Here is a 22687-nt window from a genome sequence, read left to right as displayed (position 1 = left end):
AAGGACTCTTGGGGCTAATTCAGTCACTCCTCCCCTCCCAGACTGGAACCCTAGCTGCTGCTATTGGACTTAAAAGACCAGGGAGACCGGCTCTGGGGTCCTGGCTGGACACCTTCTGATTTAAGCAGGATGGCTTCCCACACGTGTGGACATCTAGAGCAGAGGAAGCTGGGTGCCACAGACTACTGCCCCCTGCATCACTGCAGAGTGGCACTCAGGCCACTCTTGCAGGCCTGGAGCAAGAGTGTACACAGAGGCTGCCACTGGGCTGGCTTCCCTCCTCTGTGGTGGCATGATGCATATTTCAGAGGTAGCTCCCACAGTATACCCCAGTGCCTTCTTACAATGTGCTTTGACACATGTCCCATTAAGACATGCAGTCTGTCTGTATGCCCTGCCCTCTCATTTGGGCAACTTTATGGCTACCGCAGAAACAATGCTATATGACTTCTATAACTGAGTCATGAAAGGCGACAGAGCTTCTGCCTGATTCTTTCAGGACTCTTGCTCTTAGACCATAACTGCTAGGCTGAAAGAAAGCCCAGGCCCAGGCCAGCATAGGTGGAGGTGCAACGCCTGCAGCCAGCATCTGAGTGAGCAACTTTTGCACTGACTTTTGCCCCAGCCACCATCTGACTTGACCCGCATACTGGTATTTCAGCAGGCAGGTAGAGTGATCTCATATTCCCATCTCTTTAAGAATGTTCCACAGTTTGTTGTGATCCACACAGTCAAAGGCTTGAGTGTAGTCAATGAAGCAGAAGTAGTTGTTTTTCTGGAATTCCTTTGCTTTTTCTATGATCTGACAGGTGTTGGCAATTTAATCTCTGGTTCCTCTGCCTTTTCTAAACCCAGCTTGAACATCTGGAAGTTCTCAGTTCATGTACTGCCAAAAGATTTTGAGCATTACCTTGCTAGCATGTGAAATGATCGCAGTTGTGCGGTAGTTTGAACATTCTTTGGCATCACCTGTCTTTGAGATTGGAATGAAAACTCCACACAAAAGACTCCGAGAGAGAACAGTCCAGCTGAGTCCAATCAAACTCCAGAACCATAAGAGATACTGTTCTTATTTCATACCACAAAGTTTTGGGGTGGTTGGTTACACAATAGTGATTGGAATATATTCTATTCCAGGCTCCATCCTGCACCACGAGCGGCCTCAGCACCCCAGAACTTCTGTTCAAACTCTACATGCTCCCTGGGTCCCCCTGCACAACAGGCACCATTGGCCAGCCCTTGGACTTAGAAATACCCATCCCTGCTGCCCTAGAGGAGATAAGGTGGGCAGAAACCAGCTCAGGCCTGGAAAGTGGGCTGGAGGTCTGGAGGCCAGGGACCCAGAGTGTGGTCTAAAATGGGGCATGGGCTCTACTCTTGGTCCCAGTGGGGCTGGGAGCAGGCAGGGCAGGACCAGAGTGAGGTCTTCCGAAGCACAGAACCCAAGGGTGAGTACTTTATATCTGCCATTTCTTTTCTTTTTTTTTTTAAAACTCTTATTAATTTGGCTGTGCCGGGTCTTATATATAGAATTTTATTTATTTATGTTTGTATTTATTTTGGCTGTGCTGGGTCTTTGTTGCTGTAAGGGCTTTTGCTAGTTGTGGAGAGCGGGGGCTCTTCTTCATTGTAGTGCACAGGCTTCTCATTGCAGTGGCTTCTCTTGTTGCAGAGCATGGGCTCTAGCGCGCATAGGTTTCAGGAGTCACTGCACATGGGCTCGGTAGTTGCAGTTCTCGAGCTCTGGAGCACAGATTCAATAGTTATGGTGCTCGGGCTTAGTTGCTCTGCAGCATGTGGGATCTTCCTGGATCAGAGATTGAACTCATGTCCCCTGCATTGGCAGGCAGACTCTTTACCACTGAGCCATCAGGGAAGCCCTATCTGCTCTCTCTTGATCCTCCCCCAGCCCTGCCCCACTGGGCTCATTGTCTTTGTTGCCCATGAGAACACACAGGTTCGTAGAGAGTAAGTCACAAGGTACAGACACCCCAGCAGCAGCCAAGGTCAGATGGTAGCCTTTGTCAAACCACAAGGCTCCCAAGGCCCTCCTTGGCTCAAAGACACTTGATTGAGAATTTCTCAGACATGTAGTCTACCTACCTTTATTTTAAAACCAAACAAAACTGTACCCACTTTCGACTAAATGGGGAGGCCAAGAAGCCTGAAATAGGAGAACCCAGCCTTGACCGTGGGGGATGACGCTGGAAGTCAGAGGGCTGGAAGCGTCCAGCTGCCATCCATCCAGGAGCCCAGTCCTGTTGGAGGTCACCAAACCAGCTGGCGGAGACTCATTTATCTCTTTAGCTCCCCACCAAGGGATCTCTTTATCAGCTGCCCAGTCCTTAAACCCAATGTTCACCCTGAGGAGTGTCTTTTAAAACCATTTGGCCTTGAGAAAGGCAGTCTGCCCCTTATCGCTCTGTTTTGTTCTGTGTTGGCTTCCTGGTGGGTTATCAGGGGAAGCTTTGGTTTCTTGTCTCCTGTTATCTCCCTGCTGGAATTCAAAGCTGCCCTCAGCAGCTCCTGGGTGCCCCACCCTGTGGAGAATAGACAGCTGGAGGGGCAGGAGCTTTCCCTTCCAGTCAGTCCTTCCTGAGTCCCAACTCCTGGAACTTGTCTGCCCCTCGCCCACCTGGGCACTTAACAAGGCTGGCTGGGTATCACTCATGGCTTCTCCAGGGACATATGACATCATGAGGGTGAGCCTCATGGAACCTAGATTTGGGGAGTTCACAGAGCAACCACTTACAAACAAACAAGCAAACCAATGTTGGCTTCTTGCTTTACTTTTGTATTTATTTATTTGCCAGATACATTACAGAAAGCAGCTTCTTTTATTTCTTAAGAAAGGATGTTTTAACTCCCAATGAGGCAAATTCCCTGGTGGCCTGGTGGTTGGGATCTGTGCTTTCGCTACCGAGGGCGTGGGTTTAATCCCTGGTCAGGGAACTAGGATCCCACAAGCTGCACCGTGTGGCCAAAAGACAAAACAAACTCCCAAAAGAGTAGGAAGATCCAACTCCCAAAGAGTAGGAAGGCTATAAAGTCAGATTAAAATGATGGTGGCCCTGCATTCCCAGACCTGCCCTCTGACAAGAAAGGATGCCTGGCAGCCTGACATGATCTCTGAGGCCTGTGAAAACCTTGTCTGGGTTGCATCAGCTCCTGGATAGGTATTGAGACTCAGATCTAAGGAAATGAGGCTCTGGGGATTCCACAGAGCTGCCAGGTCCTTGCACACACATGGCTGTCTCAGGGCCTACATAGCACCTTTGCTTGCCCTGAATCCCCATCCCCTCCCCCCCACGCCCACACTCACGCTGCAGACACCGCCTAGCCGTCTCCTCCTCTAAGCAAAGCCTGCTTTGTGGGTGTGAGATCTGTGTGGTCACACAGGCTCTGTGCTGAGAAGGGCCCAGTGCTTGGTTTCACGCTCTGCCTTTGCTATCTCAAAATCTGAGCAAATGGCCTTGCGTTTTCATTCTGCAAGAGGCCATACAGATTATGGAGCCAGTCTTGCTTCCACAACACCTTGCTAATGTCATCTCTCACTCTAAGCTGAGTCTGAGGCCTCAGACAGCTGCTCTGCTTACTCCCCGATCACTCTCCCCTGAAAGCCCTACTTGCTTATTTGTCTCCTCACAAGTCTCTGAACCCCCTGAGGTCTGGGATAGAGTCTACATGAGCCCTGCACCATACTTAGTACATGGCAGGTGCATGTGTGTTGACATAAACAGTCCAGCAAAGGACTGGCCCCGTTCCTTATGTGATTCTGGCCAGAGCTGGGCTTCAACACACTTCTCTTGCTTTGGGGCCAAGACAATCTTCCCCGCCCTCTTGCTCTCCTGACCAGTGGCCAAAGGCCAAAACCAACCCAGACCAAAGCCAAACAGAAATTTGTTTTTCTGACCTAGGACCCAAATTAACGTATTTTGTTTTTTCCCAAAGGTACTCTACCATTTTCTAGAGGAGTTAAGACCAGCTAATTCAGAACATTAGAACACCCTCAACTCTCCAGGGCTGGGAGGTGTAAGGTTAGAATGAGGACAAAAATACCACCCAAGGTGGAGTAGGGCCCTGCTGGGTCATGAAGGACCCAGTATATCTGGGACCCAGATGTGAGGAACTGGTAAGCTGTGACCAGGGGGAGTGGCATGTGCTAAGGCTAGATTTCACAGGAGCAAAGAAAAGAAGGGTATGGCTTATACCAGTTCTGCCAAATCCTCCATGAAATCCCCTTACAGCCTTTTATTCATTCATTTATCCACTTATGCAGGGGATGTCTAGTGAGGAAGACTGACAGATCCCAAAGTTGTTTTTTTTTTTTTGTCTGACTGTGCAAGTGGCTTGTGGGATCCTAGTTCCCCCACCAGGGATGGAACCCATACCTCCTGCAGTGGAAGTGCAGAGTCTTAACCACGGGACCAGCAGGGAAGTCCGGATTCCAATCTTTAATGCTTAGAACCCAATCTTTGGAACAAGGTAGAGTCTATAAATAGTATGATGGAAGGAAGCCACTGGTGCGTACTTGGCTCCCTGCACTGGATGGAGGTTTCACAGATGCACCTTCGGGGCTTCTGCTGTCTTTAGAGGCAGCCCTCTCCTTGCTCGGGGACCAGTGCCCAAGCCAGTGGTTATCTGAGCCTGCAACCGGCAGTGCTGTGCTGTTCTCTAAGTTTCCCCAGCTTCCCCAGGGCTCTTCTCCCCTCTGGTAGCTGAGTTCTCAGCCAGCTGCTCCGGGCTCCATCTGATCAGTCTGCATGCACGCACGCTAAGTCGCTTCAGTCGTGTCTGACTCTGTGAAACGCTATGGACTATAGCCTGTCAGGCTCCTCTGTCCATGGGATTCTCTAAGCAAGAATACTGGAGTGAGTTGCCATGCCCCCTCCAGGGGATCTTCCCCACCCAGGGATCAAACCTGTGTGTCTTATGTCTTTTGCACTGGCAGACGGGTTCTTTACCACTAGTGCCACCTGGGAAACCCTGAATTAGTCTCTAGCGAAGCCCCAAAACGGACCACTCTGGCTTGCCCGCAGGCGTGGGAGATAGATCCGGCCATGTCTCTCCTCAACAAATATTGAAACACCCGCTGGGTGCCCAGCTCTGGGCTCAGGAGGGTGTATCCAGGCCCAGGAGGGAAGGGATGGTCTATTTTCTAGAGCTCTGGTCCCCATTGTGGGCACCCAAGAAAGAAGTGCTGAAGGAATGAATAACCAGGCCTGGGCAGACTAACTTCTGGACAAAGTTGGGGCATAGATCATCAGTGCTCAGCTGATCAGAGAGGAAAGAAGTCAGGTGTATGGGGAAGGTGAAAAAACTTTCCAGTCTCTAAATTCAAGAAAGGAAAAGACTTCCGGGGCCAAGCTCTTCTTAGCCACGAACAGGTTCATTTTAAACCTGGCGGAAATAACCACAGACAGTCTTACGTCAGTACCCTCAGGGCCAGCCAATCAGTGGCGGCCTCGTTCCAGGGACCACGCTTCTGAGAACCAGCCAATCAGTACCAGCCTTATTCCCCAGCACTCCAGCTTCTGAAAGACAACCAATTCCTAAGCTTTAATGTTGAAAGTCAGCCAATCTACAAACAGCCGGGCTTCTGAAAGTCAGCCAATTACTGAAGAGCCTGCTTTCCATGCCCTGTACAAGATCAGCTCCAGCGCTGTGCGGATTTTGCGCTTGCTTAGCAAGTAAAGTTCTCTCTGTGTGTTTTTCTCTTTCTGCAATAGATACAGCTTCCCTGGGAGGAAGAGTTGCACTCAGTGTACAGGTCCATATGTGACTGGTGGTGTCTGGGCCACTGGGCCACTTCTCTGTAACCCTGTCCTCTTCTTGCCCCAGAGATGTCTTGAGAACTGGGGAACAAGGCTTTGACTAAGGAGAGAGTGTGTATAGGGTATCTTTACAAGGCCCTCTGTGGGGCTCCACAGGCAGGGGAAGAGGGTCCAACCTAAGAGGGATCCGTGGCACAAACACTCCTGCTCTCCCAGGGCTGCTCTGAGAGGGCCGTTAATGGATAGCGAGACATCCATGACATCACATCTGGTTGGAATGACATGATCTGATGGAGGGGGCAGGACAGTAAGAGCAATCAGCAGAATTATTCTAGAGCTCCCGAGCCATACTAGCGGGGCCCGTCTTTCCCGGGATGCAGTAAGTCCCGAGGAGTGAGGGGAGGGTAAGTCTGGGAGGGGTCAGGGGACCAGAATGCCTCTCCTACTTGTGCTGACGTTACTGGCCAGCACTTTACGTCAGGGAAACAAAGAGGCGAGCACAGCTCCTCATCTTTATCTTCTCCCAGTGCTGTCCCCCACTATCCCACAGGCTAAGCCAGTGATGGGGTTGTTACTGAGCACAAGTTTGCGTGCTTGACACAGTAAGGTCAAATAAGCTGAACCAAAATGTCGAAGTTTGAAGCAGAGAAAGGTTTATTGCAAAGCCATGCAAGGAAAAATGGTGGTTTGTGCTCAAAAAACCCCCAGAACTCCCCAAAGGGTTTCAGCGATGCATTTTTAATGGCCAGGTGAGGGAGAGGCCTACCAGGGTATGCACTCAGCTACTGCACGGTTCTCTGGCTGATGTTGAGGTAACAGTGATTAACGTTATCAGTCCTTAGGTGCCAGTAGGCCTGGGGGCTCTGTGCCCAGGATCATTAAGTAGTTAATTTCTTCCATTTGGTGGTGGGTTTTAGCATCTGAAAAACTAAGGAAATACGCATGAGATACTATTATCTGGATACTTCAGAGAGGAGCTTCAGCAGAGGGTTTAGGAGTGAGGTCTGTCCTGGGAAGGCCCTGCAGGGTCCTGCCTAGTCACAGTGTGAACCCAAGGCCAGAGATTCTTTGATTGGAGAACTTCTTGGAATAGGGGCCTGGGTTGGCCTGAAGAGGGCCTGGTTGGGACCCTTGGAGTGATGGTACAGTAAGCAGAGTCAGGCTCTGTGAAGAGTCTGTGCGTTCTGCCTGCTTTGCCCCACTCTGCTCCTCCGCACAAACACCTGTTGCCACACCTGCCTTCACTGGGTAGATGACATATATTAAGGTGCCTTTTCCATTTACTGGAATAGACCTCATGTGGCAAGCAACTATCTCAGGAAGTTGTGCTTTATCAAGTCCTGGTCTGTTGGGAGTGTGCAGTGGTTTGGGACTTCTCCTTGAGCAATGGGTGCAGCAGCCACCCACGTGCCCTTCCTACAGTCTGGCTACCGTTTCTTCTTCCCTCGACCTCCTACCCTCAACCCCATGCAAACCTCCAAAAGGCTGATTTGCATAACATTTTGCCTATGTTTGCCTGGTGGCTCCTTTCTCCTTTTGGAGCCAGCCTGGAACTCCTGGGTTTTGGCTGCCAGGAGCTCTGCTCCTCCACGCCTGCCTGCAGGATGGCTAGGTTCTTCAATTCTTCTCCCCAGAATTAGGCTGGGACTAAAGCAAGGCCCAAAAGTGCCCACAGCAGAAATAAAGAGGCACTCATTCTTTCATTCATTTTTTGGCTGCATCTCGTGACTTTTGGGATCTTAGTTCCCCTACCAGGGATCAAAGCCTGGCCTTCGGCAGTAAAACCATGAAGTCCTAACCACTCGACCCTCAGGGAATCCCCCCGCCTCTTTTTTTTTTTTTCAGTTGAGGTAAAGTTGGTTTACAAAGTTGTGCTAATTTCTGCTGTGCAAAGTGAACCAGTTATACACACATATTTAACGTATTCTTTTCCACTATGGTTTATTCCAGGAGATTGAATATAGTTCCCTGTGTTATACAGTATGACCTTGTGGTTTCCTATTCTAAATGTAATAGTTTGCATCTGCTAAGCCCAAACTCCCAGTCCATCCCTCTCCCACCCGCTTCCACCTTGGCAACCACTCCTCTGTGTCTGTGAGTCTGTTTTGTAGACAGGTTCATTCATGTCATATTTTAGATTCCACATGTAAGTGATAGCACATGATATTTGTCTTTCTCTTTTTGACTTAGTATGAGAATCTCTCAGTCCATCCGTCGCTGCAAATGGCACTATTCTGTTCTTTTTATGGCTGAGTAATATTCCACTGTATAGATCTCCTGTTTATCTGTCGATGGCCATTTAGGTTGGTTCCGTATCCTGGCTATTGCGATTGGAGCTGCTGTGCACAAAGGAGTGCTTGTATCTTTTTGAATTATAGTTTCTGAATTATAGTTTTGTCTGGTGTATTCCCAGGAGTGAGACTGCTATATCATACATGAGAAAATGGAATATCTCCTGCCATATAAGTAAACAAAGAATATCACAGTAATCCGCAATTGCAGCCACTGACAGTGAGCTGGTGAGCCCTGAGGGAACTCAGGAAGGATAAAATACCTGCCATCTAGCAGTCATCAAAGTGCAGTCACTCCCTACAGTGAGCCCTAAGGAAGCTCAGAATGTGAAAAACACAGGATACTGGCCCCAGATAGCTGAGGTACATATCAAAGGAATTATTTCAGTGAGGCCAGACTCTTGCATCTTCCCAAACACAGAAAAGCACTAAATTCTTTAACCTGGGATATCTGGTTTTCTTTAATTTACAAACAACTTTTAACATTCAGACTACTTGCCCTTTGTTGCAAAATTTCTATATTACCTGGTTCATCTCCCTCCCCACCTCCTCAGAGCAGTTCTCTCAGGGTTACTTGAGATGCTGCCTCCTGGGCTTTAGTCCTAAAATTTTCTGCCAAATAAAACATAGCTCTCAACTTTTAGGTTGCGTGTATTTTTTCAGTTGACATATGGTAATTCTATTTTTAGTTTTCTGAGGAACCTCCATGCTGTTTTCCATAGTGGCTGCATCAACTTACATTCCCACCAGCCATGTAAGGGGGTTCCCTTTTCTCCACACCTTTTCCAGCATTTTTTATTTGTACACTTTTTAATGATGGCCATTCTGACCAGTGTGAGGGGCTACCTCAGTGTAGTTTTGATTTACATTTCTCTAATAATTAGTGATGGTGAATATCTTTTACATGCCCACTAACCATCTGTATGTCTTCTTTTGAGAAATAACTATTAAGTTCTTCTGCCCATTTTTTGATTGGATTGTTTGTCTTTTTGTTGTTGAGTTGTATGAGCTGTTTGTATATTTTGGAGATTAAGCCCTTGTTGGTTGCATCATCTGCAATTATTTTCTCCCATTTGTAGTTTGTCTTTTCATTTTTTAAATGGTCTTCTTCACTCTACAAAAGCTTGTAAGCTTGATTAGGTCTCATTTGTTTATTTTTGTTTTTATTTCTAGTGCCTGGGAGACTGACCTAAGAAAACATTGGTACAATTTATGTCAGAGAATATTTTGAAGAGACACTCACTCTTAGGTGCTGACCCTGTCCTTGCAAGATCCTGAGGGTGAGAGCCTCCTGAACTTTTGCCCATGAGATGCCTCACTTGCCTTACTGGAGCCCCTGCTGGGGGTGTTCAGGCCCCCGGGATCTGAAATCAAATCTTATCAAATGTGCCCTAAAAGTTGTTCATCCTGAGTCTGCCCCCAACCCCTCTTGGAGGGGCAGCTAGAAGAGGGAAGAAGGGGTCTGAGGTTGGTGGCACTGTGAGATCAGTATCAGGATCAAGAATCAGAGGGGAACCGCCCCCTAACACCACCCCAGGAAGTGAAAACCACATTGAAGGAAATTTGGAGTGACCTGCCATCAGAGGGAACCAAGCAGGCTGGTGAGTGGGGACGATGCTGATGTGAAACTCAGCACCCTGAACTGAACTTGACCTTCACCACAGCCTATCCTGGGGACCACCTGGCCCTTCCCAGAGAGGTCTGAAAGACTCTAGGGAAGGCTAGGCTGAAGCAGGAGGTTTAAAGTCCATGTCTCTCATAGGTTAGCTGTAGAAAGGGGACTGTTGTGAGGCCAGGAGGCGAGGCAGTGAAGATCTGCCTGTTTTAGGCAGCGGTGGTGGTAGATGTGTGCCTCCATCTCCATGCCTAGGCTTCAGAATTGCTCAGGCCCGGCCAAATTCCCCCCTCTCTCAGCCCTGCCTGCTCCTCACTCTGCAGAGAACTTTATCTTGCCTGACCCTTTGGACATCCCTCCTGCTTTCAGAAGTTATCCAGAACCTGAAACCCCTCTGTGCCTAGGTCATTGTTTGTGGCTTCAGGGTATGCTTTCTTGGGAATTCCCTGGTGGTCTAGTGGTTAGGACTTAGTGCTTTCACACTTTCAATGTTGCGCCCCGTGTTTGATCCCTGCTTGGGAAACTAAGATCTCTCAAGTCACACAGCATGGCCAAAAAAAAACCCCAAAGAAATTTTTTTTTTTTTTTTTAAGTCTAGCTAGAGGAGAGTGTGCCCCTGCTCACTGACCTCTTTCAGTGGTTGGTTGGGTGGAGGTGGTCCACAGGCCCACGTGGGCAGGATGAGCGTAAAGCAAGTGCAGGGTGAGCGTCCTCCTGTGTTGGGTGGTGCTGAGCCAGCTCTGAGAGGTGTGTACGCGTGTACGTGGAGGTGCCCCCAGATTATTCCAGGCTGGGTCTTCTGCATTCCCTGCGTGTCTGGGAGTCCTGCGCTCACCGGACAAACATCACCAGTGGCAACTAGCTGGCAAGACATTGTTTTCCAAAGGTGTTTCTTCACTTCTCTTTGGGAAAGGTGAAAACAAAGACAAGAGTTGACTCGTGGTTCTGAGCCTCATCTCCCAGAGTGTGAAGTGATCCCAAACACCCTGCCTCCCATATGTCTCCTCCCACCTCTCCCAGGGCTGGGGAGCCCAGGAGGCTTCTGACATGATACGTATGAGATAGGCAAGCCTCTAGCCTTGTCTTGAGGCTCTCTAGTGACTTATGCCCCCTCAGAGGGTATGAGGTGATAAAAAAGCAGAACAGACTTTAGAGACTGGCTGAGAAGGTAGTGGCCTGGGGAGGCTGGAGGGAACTGATCATAAATCAGAACTGGTGTCAGCCACCATACCCCCCGGCCCCCCACACACACTTTTGACGGTGACCAGGGCAGGATATGCCACGCCAGAAGCTCCCACTGTCACGTGTGGATTGCTTTGAACTGAACACAGTGGGGGCCCCCTCGGTGGGCTCAGGAAGAGCTTTTCATCCCTCTCACAATGACCTAAGGGAATTTAGAGAGGGGCCTGAACCAAGAAGAGATAACTTTTCATATCAGGAAGATTTATTTGCAGGGCATGACAAGCATTTCTTTACCAAACATCTGCTGTTCCCATCTTCCTATGAATTTTCTCTCTTCCCTTTGAAGCCCCTGACCACTACCCTCTTCTCCTTAGCTTGGGATGGTATGTATATAAACCTCAGTTATTCCTGACTGCCCTTGGGAGCCTCGTATTTGTTGACTGAAAAAATACACACAATCTACAATTTGAGTTGTTCTTGTCTAATCACTAAATTGTGTCTGATTCTCTTGTGACCCTATGGACTGTGGACCGCCAGTCTCCTCTGTCAATGGGATTACCCAGGCTAGAATACTGGAGTAAGTTGCCATTCTCTTCTCCAGGGAATCTTCCCGAACCAGGGACCGAACCTGTGTCTCCTGCATTGGTTGGTGAATTCTTTACCGCTGAGTCACCAGCAAAGCCCTACAAGTGGACAGTTATGCTTTATTCAATAGAAAGTTTTAGGGCTTAAGCCTGACAGCCAGCATCTCAAGTAACCCTGATAGAACTGCTCCTAGGAGGTGGGGTGGGGGGTGGAGAGGAGCCAGGTTATATAGAAGTTTTGTTACAAGGGACAGGTAGTCAGAACATCAAAAGTTTTTTGTAAATTAAAGAAAGCCAGATTCCAAGTTACAGAATTTAGTGCATTTCTATGTGTGGGAAAATGCAAGAGTCCAGGCTCACTGAAATTATTTCTTTGATCTGTACCTCAGCTGTCTGGGGCAGTATCCTGCATTTTCACATCCTGAGTTTCCTTGGGGCTCATCATAGGGAGTGGCTGCAGTGTGATGGCTGCTAGATGGCAAATATTCTTTCCTTCTTGAGTTCCCTTGGGCCTTACCAGCTTACCATTCATGGTGGCTGCAATTGCATGACTGTGACATCCTTGTTTACCGATACAATAGGAAAATTCCATTTCTCATATTTTTATGGGTCTCCCATATGTATGAAATTTTGTTTTTTTTTCCTATTAATCTACCCTATGTCAATTTAATGATTAACACAGCCAAGAAACTAGAAGGGAAAAAGGGAAAAGTTTTCTGTTTTGTTTGGGGCCATGTTAGCCAATGGGGTGAGTTCCAGGGAGAGAAGTTTCAGCTCAGAAAGAAGAACCTTTTCTCAGCAGAGCTAATGATGCCAAAAACGTGACCTCTGTGTACCAGTGCCGAATCAAATCTCAGAGACAGAGTCTTGAGTGAAGTAGAAAAGAATAGCTTTATTGCTTTGCCAGGCAAAGGGGACAGCAATGCACTCCATGCCCTCAAAAACTGTGTGTCCCAACACTGGAAGATTTTTATAGTAAGGAGTTGTATAGTAATGGCCCAAGGGTGGGGTTGCTGATAAGGATTAGGGTATGTGTAAAGCCTCACAGATTAAACCTCCTTTAATCTGACCTCAGGTGGTCTCCAGCTTCTCTGGAATGAAGGAGGGTTAACATCTTCCATTTGTTGGGGGCTTTAGTACTGGAAAGGTCCGATGCTAAAGAGCAATATTGCATAGGCACCTGGAATGTCAGGTCCATGAATCAAGGCAAATTGGAAATGGTCAAACAAGAGATAGCAAGAGTGAACGTTGACAATCTACGAATCAGTGAACTAAAATGGACTGGAATGGATCAATTTAACTCAGATGACCATTATATCTACTACTGCGGGCAGGAATCCCCAGAAGAAATGGAGTAGCCATCATGGTCAACAAAAGAGTCCGAAATACAGTACTTGGATGCAGTCTCAAAAACGACACAATGATCTCTGTTCGTTTCCATGGCAAACCATTCAATATCACAGTAATCCAAGTCTATGCCCCAACCAGTAACGCTGACGAAGCTGATGTTGAAAGGTTCTATGAAGACGTACACGACCTTTTAGAACTAACACCCAAAAAAAGATGTCCTTTTCATTATAGGGGACTGGAATGCAAAAGTAAGAAGTCAAGAAACACCTGGACTAACAGGCAAATTTGGCCTTGGAATGTGGAATGAAGCAGGGCAAAGACTAATAGAGTTTTGCCAAGAAAATGCACTGGTCATAGCAAACACCCTCTTCCAACAACACAAGAGAAGACTCTACACATGGACATCACCAGGTGGTCAACACCAAAATCAGATTGATTATATTCTTTGCAGCCAAAGTTGGAGAAGCTCTATAAAGTCAACAAAAACAAGACCAAGAGCTGACTGTGGCTCAGATCATGAACTTCTTATTACCAAATTCAGACTTAAATTGAAGAAAGTAGGGAAAACCGCTAGACCATTCAGGTATGACCTAAATCAAATCCCTTATGATTATACAGTGGAAGTGAGAAATAGATTTAAGGGACTAGATCTGATAGATAGAGTGCCTGATGAACTATGGAATGAGGTTCGTGACACTGTACAGGAGACAGGGATCAAGACCATCCCCATGGAAAAGAAATGCAAAAAAGCAAAATGGCTGTCTGGGGAGGCCTTACAAATAGCTGTGAAAAGAAGAGAGGCGGAAAAACAAAGGAGAAAAGGAAAGATATAAGCATCTGAATGCAGAGTTCCAAAGACTAGCAAGGAGAGATAAGAAAGCCTTCCTCAGCAATCAATGCAAAGAAATAGAGGAAAATAACAGAATGGGAAAGACTAGAGATCTCTTCTGGAAAATTAGAGATACCAAGGGAACATTTCATGCACAGATGGGCTCAATAAAGGACAGAAATGGTCTGGACCTAACAGAATCAGAAGATATTAAGAAGAGGTGGCAAGAATACACAGAAGAACTGTACTAAAAAGATCTTCACGACCCAGATAATCACGATGGTGTGATCAGTCATCTAGAGCCAGACATCCTGGAATGTGGAGTCAAGTGGGCCTTAGAAAGCATCACTACCAACAAAGCTAGTGGAGGTGATGAAATTCCAGTTGAGCTATTTCAAATCCTGAAAGATGATGCTGTGAAAGTGCTGCACTCAATATGCCAGCAAATTTGGAAAACTCAGCAGTGGCCACAGGACTGGAAAAGGTCAGTTTTCATTCCAATCCCAAAGAAAGGCAATGCCAAAGAATGCTCAAACTACCACATAATTGCACTCATCTCACATGCTAGTAAAGTAATGCTCAAAATTCTCCAAGCCAGGCTTCAGCAATACGTGAACCGCGAACTTCCTGATGTTCAAGCTGGTTTTAGAAAAGGCAGAGGAACCATAGATCAAATTGCCAACATCCGCTGGATCATGGGAAAAACAAGAGAGTTCCAGAAAAACATGTATTTCTGCTTTATTGACTATGCCAAAGCCTTTGACTGTGTGGATCACAATAAACTGTGGAAAATTCTTAAAGAGATGGGAATATCAGAGCACCTGACCTGCCTCTTGAGAAACATATATGCAGATCAGGAAGCAACAGTTAGAACTGGACATGGAACAACAGACTGGTTCCAAATAGGAAAAGGAGTATGTCAAGGCTGTATATTGTCACCCTGCTTATTTAACTTCTATGCAGAGTACATCATGAGAAACTCTGGACTGGAAGAAGCATAAGCTGGGATCAAGATTGACAGGAGAAATATCAATAACCTCAGATAAGTAGATGACACCACCCTTATGGCAGAAAGTGAAGAGGAACTAAAAAGCCTCTTGATGAAAGTGAAAGAGGAGAGTGAAAAAGTTGGCTTAAAGCTCAACATTCAGAAAACGTTAAGATCATGGCATCTGGTCCCATCACTTCATGGCAAATAGATTGGGAAAGAGTGGAAACAGTGTCAGACTTTATTTTTGGGGGCTCCAAAATCGCTGCAGATGGTGACTGCAGCCATGAAATTAAAAGATGCTTACTCCTTGGAAGAAAAGTTACAACCAACCTAGATAGCATATTCAAAAGCAGAGACATTACTTTGCCAACAAAGGTCCATCTAGTCAAGGCTATGGTTTTTCCTGTGGTCATGTATGGATGTGAGAGTTGGACTGTGAAGAAAGCTGAGTGCTGAAGAATTGATGCTTTTGAACTGTGATGTTGGAGAAGACTCTTGAGAGTCCCTTGGACTGCAAGGAGATCCAACCAATCCATTCTGAAGGAGATCAGCCCTGGGATTTCTTTGGAAGGAATGATGCTAAAGCTGAAACTCCAGTACTTTGGCCACCTCATGCGAAGAGTTGACTCATTGGAAAAGACTCTGATGCTGGGGGGGATTGAGGACAGGAGGAAAAAGGGATGACGGAGGATGAGATCTGCTGGATGGCATCACTGACTCGATGGACATGAGTCTGAGTGAACCCAGGAGTTGGTGATGGACAGGGAGGCCTGGAGTGCTGTGATTCATGGCGTTGCAAAGAGTCAGACATGACTGAGTAACTGAACTGAACTGAACTTAGTTCTGGAAAAGAGCTGAAATACATTGCTCTGTGTATCCCTGAGGCAGAACCAGGACCTTCCCCAAGACTGCACTACTGCTTTGGGGGAGCTAATGAGCTTTCTCTCACTGGAGAAGTACAAGTAGAGCGTGGCCCATTAGCAGAGTTTTGATGGTTTTCTGAAGGCCTCCAAGAAGGGTCTTGGGTGCTGGGACCAGACTCTTCTCTGGGAGCATGGCCAGGAAGGGTATCTCTTCCCCAAATCCAGCTGACCTGTCTGAACAAAAGCTGGGGGCTAGAGGGATGGATGTTGCCTGGATATCCCACTCTCAGGACAGGCTTCTCCTCTGGGAATCAGCAGTTGGTCTTTAGCTTCCTCTCCCAGCTCTGCTTTTGTCCAGCTCCTGTCACCTGACAACTCATTCTCACAGCCAGATGAAAGCAGGCCTGACATCCAAAGGCCACCTGTGTTCAGTGCTTCTTGGATTCAGGTGAGTGATGGCTTCCCTTCTCAAGACCCAGACCTGTTACTCAGGTGGAGTGTCTAGGGATGGACCAAGAGACCTTGCCCCTCTGGGGCTGCTCCCAAATTAGCACCTTTTACTGCTTGCTTCACAGCCAGGCTCAGGAAGGGTGAGGCTGTGTCATAGATGGGCACTGATAGGGAATGGGGTTCAGTAACACTGCACAGGGGAAGTGATGGGTGCCAGAAGGGATCTTCCTGAGCCCTGGGAGCCTATAAGTGGACCTGCTCTGGGTGTAACATGCAGGGGCCCATTCAGATGAGATGAAAATCAACCCTGCGGTACCCCAGCCAGTCCCAGGGCCTCTCTTCCCCTTCTTCTTGCCTGACCATCACAGGGAAGCCAAGCTGGGGCTGAGCCATCACCAAAGGGGCTGGGAGCTGGGTCAGGATCCTGCCCTCAGCTTCACCCCCAGAAGAAGTTCCTTCCCGCTTGCAGCCTCCAGTTTCCCCACTTGAATTATCGCTAAGAGCTTGTTTCAAGTGAGTTGAGGTCTAGGGAAGGGGGAGGTCTTGGAGGCCAGAGAAAGTTAAAAGCAGTCTTGGCCTCAGGGCCTACCATCCCAGCAATGTGACCAGTCAGCCTCTGGCTCAGGGGTGACAGCTGATGGGCCTGAGGGTGGTCTTGAGGGTGGGACAGCTTGTGCCAGTGATGTACAAAGGTCCGGATGGTGGGAGCCATATACTCCAAGTGTAGGCAATGTGAGGGGTGTGTGTAGAGAATTTTAAAACAGTAACAGAATAAAGTCTCTCTGCCTTTTATTCTTGCCATGTGCTGGCAGTTCTAAACTCTGTCAGTGATAAAATACTTCACTCTGAAAGTCTTTTATTGGTTGAAGTTTTAAATAATTGTTTCAGTTACTGTTGAATTTTTTGTAATAAGTAAAATAAGCTTCAAATTAGTACCTTTTACTGCATATTCGTTAATAAATGTTTTGTTCTACTGAACAAAATTCTTGGGCTTCCCCTTGGCTTAAAGCTCAACATTCAGAAAACAAAGATCATAACATCCGGTCCCATCGCTTCATAGCAAGTAGATGGAGAAACAGTGGAAACAGAGGCTGACTATTTTTTTGGGCTCCAACATCACTGCAGATGGTGACTGCAGCCATGAAATTAAAAGATGCTTACTCCTTGGAAGAAAAGTTATGACCAACCTAGACAGCATATTAAAAAGCAGAGACATTACTTTGCCAACAAAGGTCTGTCTAGTCAAGACTATGGTTTTTCCAGTAGTCATGTATGGATGTGAGAGTTGGACTATGAAGAAAGCTGAGTGCCGAAGAATTTATGCTTTTGAACTATAATGTTGAGGAAGACTCTTGAGACCCCCTTGGACTGCAAGGAGATCCAACCAGTCCCTCCTAAAGGAAATCAGTCCTGAATGTTCACTGGAAGGACTGATGTTGAAGCTGAAACTCCAATACTTTGGCCACCTGATGCGAAGAGCTGACACATTTGAAAAGACCCTGATGCTGGGAAAGATTGAAGGCAGGAGAAAAGGGGACGATAGAGGATGAGATGGTTGGATGGCATCACTGACTCAATGGACATGAGTTTGAGTAAACTCCAGGAGCTGGTGATGGACAGGAAGGCCTGGCATGCTGCAGTCCATGGGGTTGCAAACAGTCGGACACAACTAAGTGACTGAACTGAACTGAACTGCGGCTCAGTTGGTAAAAGAATCCGTCTGCAATGCGGGAGACCTGGGTTCGATCCCTGGGTTGGAAAGATCCCCTGAAGAAGGGAAAGGCTACCCACTCCAGTATTCTGGCCTGGAGAATTCCATGGACTGTATAGTCCACGGGGTCATAAAGAGTAGGACCCGACAGCAACTCTCACTTTCACTCAGAGAATTCCCTGTTACACATACCTGCCAAGCTTCCAGCATGGTTTCCTTTGTCATTCCTAACTGGCTCGCCTCATCGTTAGTCCTGATGGCACATAATCCTGTGTTTAAACAGTGGCTTCTGAATCAGCAGGGCTTCCCTGGTAGCTCAGACAGTATAGAATCTGCCTACAATGCAGGAGACCAGGTTCAGAGCTTGGGGTAGGAAGATCCCCTGGAGAAGGGAATGGCAACCCACTCCAGTTTTCTTGCCTGGAGAATCCCAAGGACAGAGGAGCCTGGCAGGCTGCAGTCCATGAGGTCACAGAGTCAGACACGACTGAGGAACTAACCCTACTACTACTCCTAATCAGCAAGGACAGCACAGTGACTGTAAAGACAAAGCAATGAAACTTGATGACCCCCGATTCTGCCACTCTGTGTAACAGCTTGGAGGTTTTATTTGTGAAATTAGAGCCAAGTAGGAGGTGTAACAGGCTTCCCAGATGGTACTGGTAGTAAATAACATAATGCAGGAGATGCAAGATAGGTGGGTTTGATCCCTGGGTCAGGAAGATCCTCTAGAGAAGGAAATGGCAACCCACTCCAGTATTCTTGCTTGGAGAATCCCATGGACAGAGGAGCCTGGCTGGTTACAGGTCATGGGGTTGCAAAGAGTAGGACACGACTGAAGTGACTTAGCATGCTTGTACACAAAAGGTGTAGTATTTTTGTTTGATAAATGCAAAAGTTAGTTCATTACAAATGCATTCATTTCATTTCATGATCCTTTCCGTGTAATCACAGAGAGGAGGGAAGTGTTAAAAAATGGTCCACCATGAGTCAAACGTGCTTAGTACATCACTGGTTTGTGCAGCTCTGTGGAGGGGGATCCAGCCAGTTTTCTATCCTGGGGACCTTGACCTCATAGGGAAGGCAGGGAAAGGGGTCAGCCTCACTGGTAGAGGAATGGCCTGGGGACTTTTGCAGCCCAGCAGCAGGTCCTCCTCCCCCAACTCAGTGTTATTCACCAGTGGATGAAGTTCCCTAGTGTAACCTGCAGCCACTCCATTGCCCCAGGTGGGAGAGGCGTGGGCTGCAGCTTAGTCCTGAGCAAGCTCTGATAAGGAACAGAGGCCCCAACCTCAGCCTGGAAGAACAACCTGGAAGTTGTCTAGAAAACTGACAGGTGCCCTCCAGCCTGGGCTTACATCTCATCTCTGTAATGAGCGAAGGGGTACCAAATCTACCACTGTGTCCTAAGAATTATTTTGAGCTGAAGATATTTGAGAAACAACAGATGCAGGAAGAGGCCTTTCTCTGAACTTTCCCTTATCTGCCTAAAAGCAGAGCCTCCCAAAAGAATTCCAATGTCATAAATTCCCTCCTGGGAGTTTCACAAGCAGAGAAGATGGACTCCAGTCACCTGAGACAGGGACCAGAATTCACCTAAACAGATCTTATCACAATACTCTCACTTCTCCCATCCATTCTCCTAAGAGCCCATTTATCTTTCCTAAAAGCTGTTTGTTTTCCCCTAAGTGCTCTTTCTCCTCTTCCGCTGTTAAGATGGTATATAATATCTGATAACGGGTTAATATCCAAAGAACTCATACAACTCAATAGCAAAAAGAAAAAAAAAGATCTAATTTAAAAATGGACCGAAGAACTGAGGAGACATTTTCCCAAAGGAGACATTACAGATGGCCAAAACGTACACAAGAAGGTGCTTGGACATCATTGATCTTCAGGGAAATGCAAATACGAATCACAGTGAGATACCACTTCACACCTGTTAGAATGGCAGTCATGGGTACAAATGACTGATGCATGTTGATGAATGTCAGAAATAGATGCAATATTGTAAAACCATTGTCCTTTTATTAAAAATAAATAATTTTTAAAAGAAATATCAAGTGTTGGTGAGGATGTGGAGAAAAGGGAATTCTCTACACTGTACATTGGTGCTGTCATAATGGAAAACAGTCTATAGGATCCTCACCAGGTTAAAAACAGAACTACCATACGATCCAGCAATTCCGCATCTTGGCAAAGGAAATGAAAGTGAGAACTTGAACAGACAGCTATAGCCCTAGGTTTCCTGCAGTGTTATATACAAAAGCCCAGACATGATAATAACCTAAGTGTCAACGGATGAATGGATAAAGATGTGGTATATGTAAACACACCATGGAATATTATTTAGCTATGAGACAGAAGGAAATCCTGCCATTTGTAACAGCAATGATAGACCTTGAGGACATTATGCTAAATAAGATAACAAAAGAAAAATACAATATGATATCACTTAAGTGTGGAATCTAAAGTTGAACTCCCAGAAACAGAGTAGAGTGGTGGTTGCTAGGGGCTGGGGCAGCAGGGTGGGGTGGTGGTGGAATGAGCAGATGATAGTCAGAGTACAAACTTCCATGCATAAGGTGAGTAAATACTGGGGACCTAAGGTATAGTATGATGATTATAGTTAATAATGCTGTGTCATATACTTGCAAAGAATGTTCAAACTACTATACAGTTGCATTCATTTCATATACTAGCAAGGCAATGCTCAAAACCCTTCAAGACAGCCTTCAAAAGTAAGTGAACTGAGAACTTTCAGATGTACAAGCTGGATTTAGAAAAGGCAGAGGAACCAGAGATCAAATTACCAACATCCATTGGATGATAGAAAAATCAAGAGAATTAAAAAAAAAAAAATCTGCTTCATTGACTACGCTAAAGCCTTTGACTGTGTGGATCACAACAAACTGTGGAAAATTCTTAAAGAGATGGGAATACCAGACCACCTTACCTGCCTCCTGAAAATTCTGTATGCAGATCAAGAAGCAACAATTAGAACCGGACATGGAACAACGGACTGGTTCCAAATTGAGAAAGGAGTACATCAAGGCTGTATATTGTCACTTTCCTTATTTAACTTCTATGCACAGTACATCATATGAAATGCTGAACCAGATGAAGCACAAGCTGGAATCAAGATTGCCAGGAGAAATATCAATAACCTCAGATATGCAGATGACTCTACCCTTATGCCAGAAAGTGAAGAGGAACTAAAGAGCCTCTTGATGAAAGTGAAAGAGTAGAGTGAAAAAACTGGCTTAAAACTCAACATTCAAAAAACTAAGATTGTGGCATCTGGTCCCATCACTTCATGGCAAACAGATGGGGAAACAATGGAAACAGTGACAGACTTATTTCTTGGGCTCCAAAATCACTGCAGATGGTGACTGCAGCCATGAAATTAAAAGACACTTGCTCCTTGGAAGAAAAACTATGACAAACCTAGACTGCATGTTCAAAAGCAGAGACATTTCTTTGTCGACAAAGGTCCCTATAGTCAAAGCTACGGTTTTTCCAATAGTTATGTATGGATGTGAGAGCTGGGCCATAAAGAAGACTGAGCACCAAAGAACTGATGCTTTTGAACTGTGGTGCTGGAGAAAACTCCTGAGAGTCCCTTGGACTGCAAGGAGATCAAACCAGTCAACCCTAAAGGAAATCAGTCCTGACTATTCATTGGAAGGACTAATGCTGAAGCTGAGGCTCCAATACTTTGGCCACCTGCTGCGAAGAACTGACTCTTTGGAAAAGAACCTGGTGCTGGGAAAGACTGAAGGCAGGAGGAGAGGATGAGATGGTTGGATGGCATCACTAACTCAATGGACATGAATTTAAGCAAGCTCTGGGAGTTGATGATGGACAAGGAAGCCTGGCATGCTGCAGTCCATGGGACTGCAAAGAGTTGGACATGACTGAGCGACTGAATTGACTGAAGATGTGTTACCTAATTTAATCCTCCCAATAACTTTTTCTATATGTATACTTTTTTATACTGCATCTACACTGCAGTATACATGACTCCAAGAATTATGGCTCCCAAGTCCCAGAGAGATGGTGACCACAACATCTTATCAGCATCAACATATGAAGGTTGCCCAATTTGCATATCTATCAGACCTACAGCCAAATGTGATGGGGTGGCAGAAGCAGCATTTATGCACTAATCCTGTCATGTTGTTGTTCAGTCGCCCAGTTGTGTCTGAATCTTTGCAACCACATGACCTGCAGCCCGCCAGGCCTCCCTGTCCCTCAGCGTCTCCCGGAGCGTGCCCAAGTTCATGTTCATTGCATTGGTGATGCTATCCAGGCATCTCATGCTCTGATGCCCTCTTCTCCTTCTGCCCTTGATCTTTCCCAGCATCAGGGACTTTTCCAAAGAGTCGTGTGTTTGCATCACATGACCAGAATATTGGAGCAGCATCAGTCCTCTCAGTGAACATTCAAGTTTGATCTCCCTTAAGATTGACTGGTTTGATCTCCTTGCTATCCAAGGGACTTTCAGGAGTCTTCTCCAGCATCACAGGTTGAAGACATCAGTTCTTTGGCATTCTGTCTTCTTTATGGTCCAGCTATCCTGTCAAGAGCCACACCTAAAAATTTAGTTAATTTTCATGTAGCCAATCATAGTGAAGAAATGAATGGCAATGCCCTTACGGGAAGTGCGGTATGATGTACTTCATATAGTATCTATACTACAGTATATATTTTACATGTGAAATAATATTTTACATATAGTGCACATGTAACATATCTCTAAATTGTATGTTTATTATTTAAATATAATTATAGATACATTTGTTTATATGTAAATATATATATATATTAAATATATCTATATATTAATTTAGGGCTTCCCTGGTGGCTCAGAGGGTAAAGGAGACCTGGGTTTGATCCCTGGGTCAGAAAGATCCCCTGGAGAAGGACATGGCAACCCCTTCTAATACTCTTGCCTGGAAAATTCCATGAATGGAGGAGCCTAGTAGGGTACAGTCCATGGGATGGCAAAGAGTCTAACAAACCTGAGCAACTTCACAGGGATGCT

At 46.3% G+C, this 22687-nt stretch overlaps 1 long non-coding RNA gene across 2 annotated transcripts in view; it reads right to left on the bottom strand.

Moving 5' to 3' along the window:
• LOC138423810 (uncharacterized) overlaps positions 1-22687 on the bottom strand; it is a 54165-nt gene that overhangs the window by 4641 nt on the left and 26837 nt on the right. Inside the window, exons 4-5 of one of the 2 annotated variants that reach the window (XR_011250460.1) lie at positions 10309-10582; positions 6484-6702 (exon numbers count right to left, since the gene is read on the bottom strand). The exons of the other annotated variant lie outside the window; for it this stretch is intronic. This is a non-coding gene — a long non-coding RNA (uncharacterized lncRNA). Of the gene's footprint in view, positions 1-6483; positions 6703-10308; positions 10583-22687 lie in introns of those variants that run through there. 2 annotated transcript variants of the gene reach the window in all.

Source organism: Ovis canadensis, chromosome 18 (assembly GCF_042477335.2).
Source record: "Ovis canadensis isolate MfBH-ARS-UI-01 breed Bighorn chromosome 18, ARS-UI_OviCan_v2, whole genome shotgun sequence".
Classification (NCBI taxonomy): Eukaryota; Metazoa; Chordata; class Mammalia; order Artiodactyla; family Bovidae; genus Ovis; species Ovis canadensis.
The sequence above is the reverse complement of the archived record's forward strand: the minus strand, read 5'-3'. Positions and strand labels throughout refer to the sequence as shown.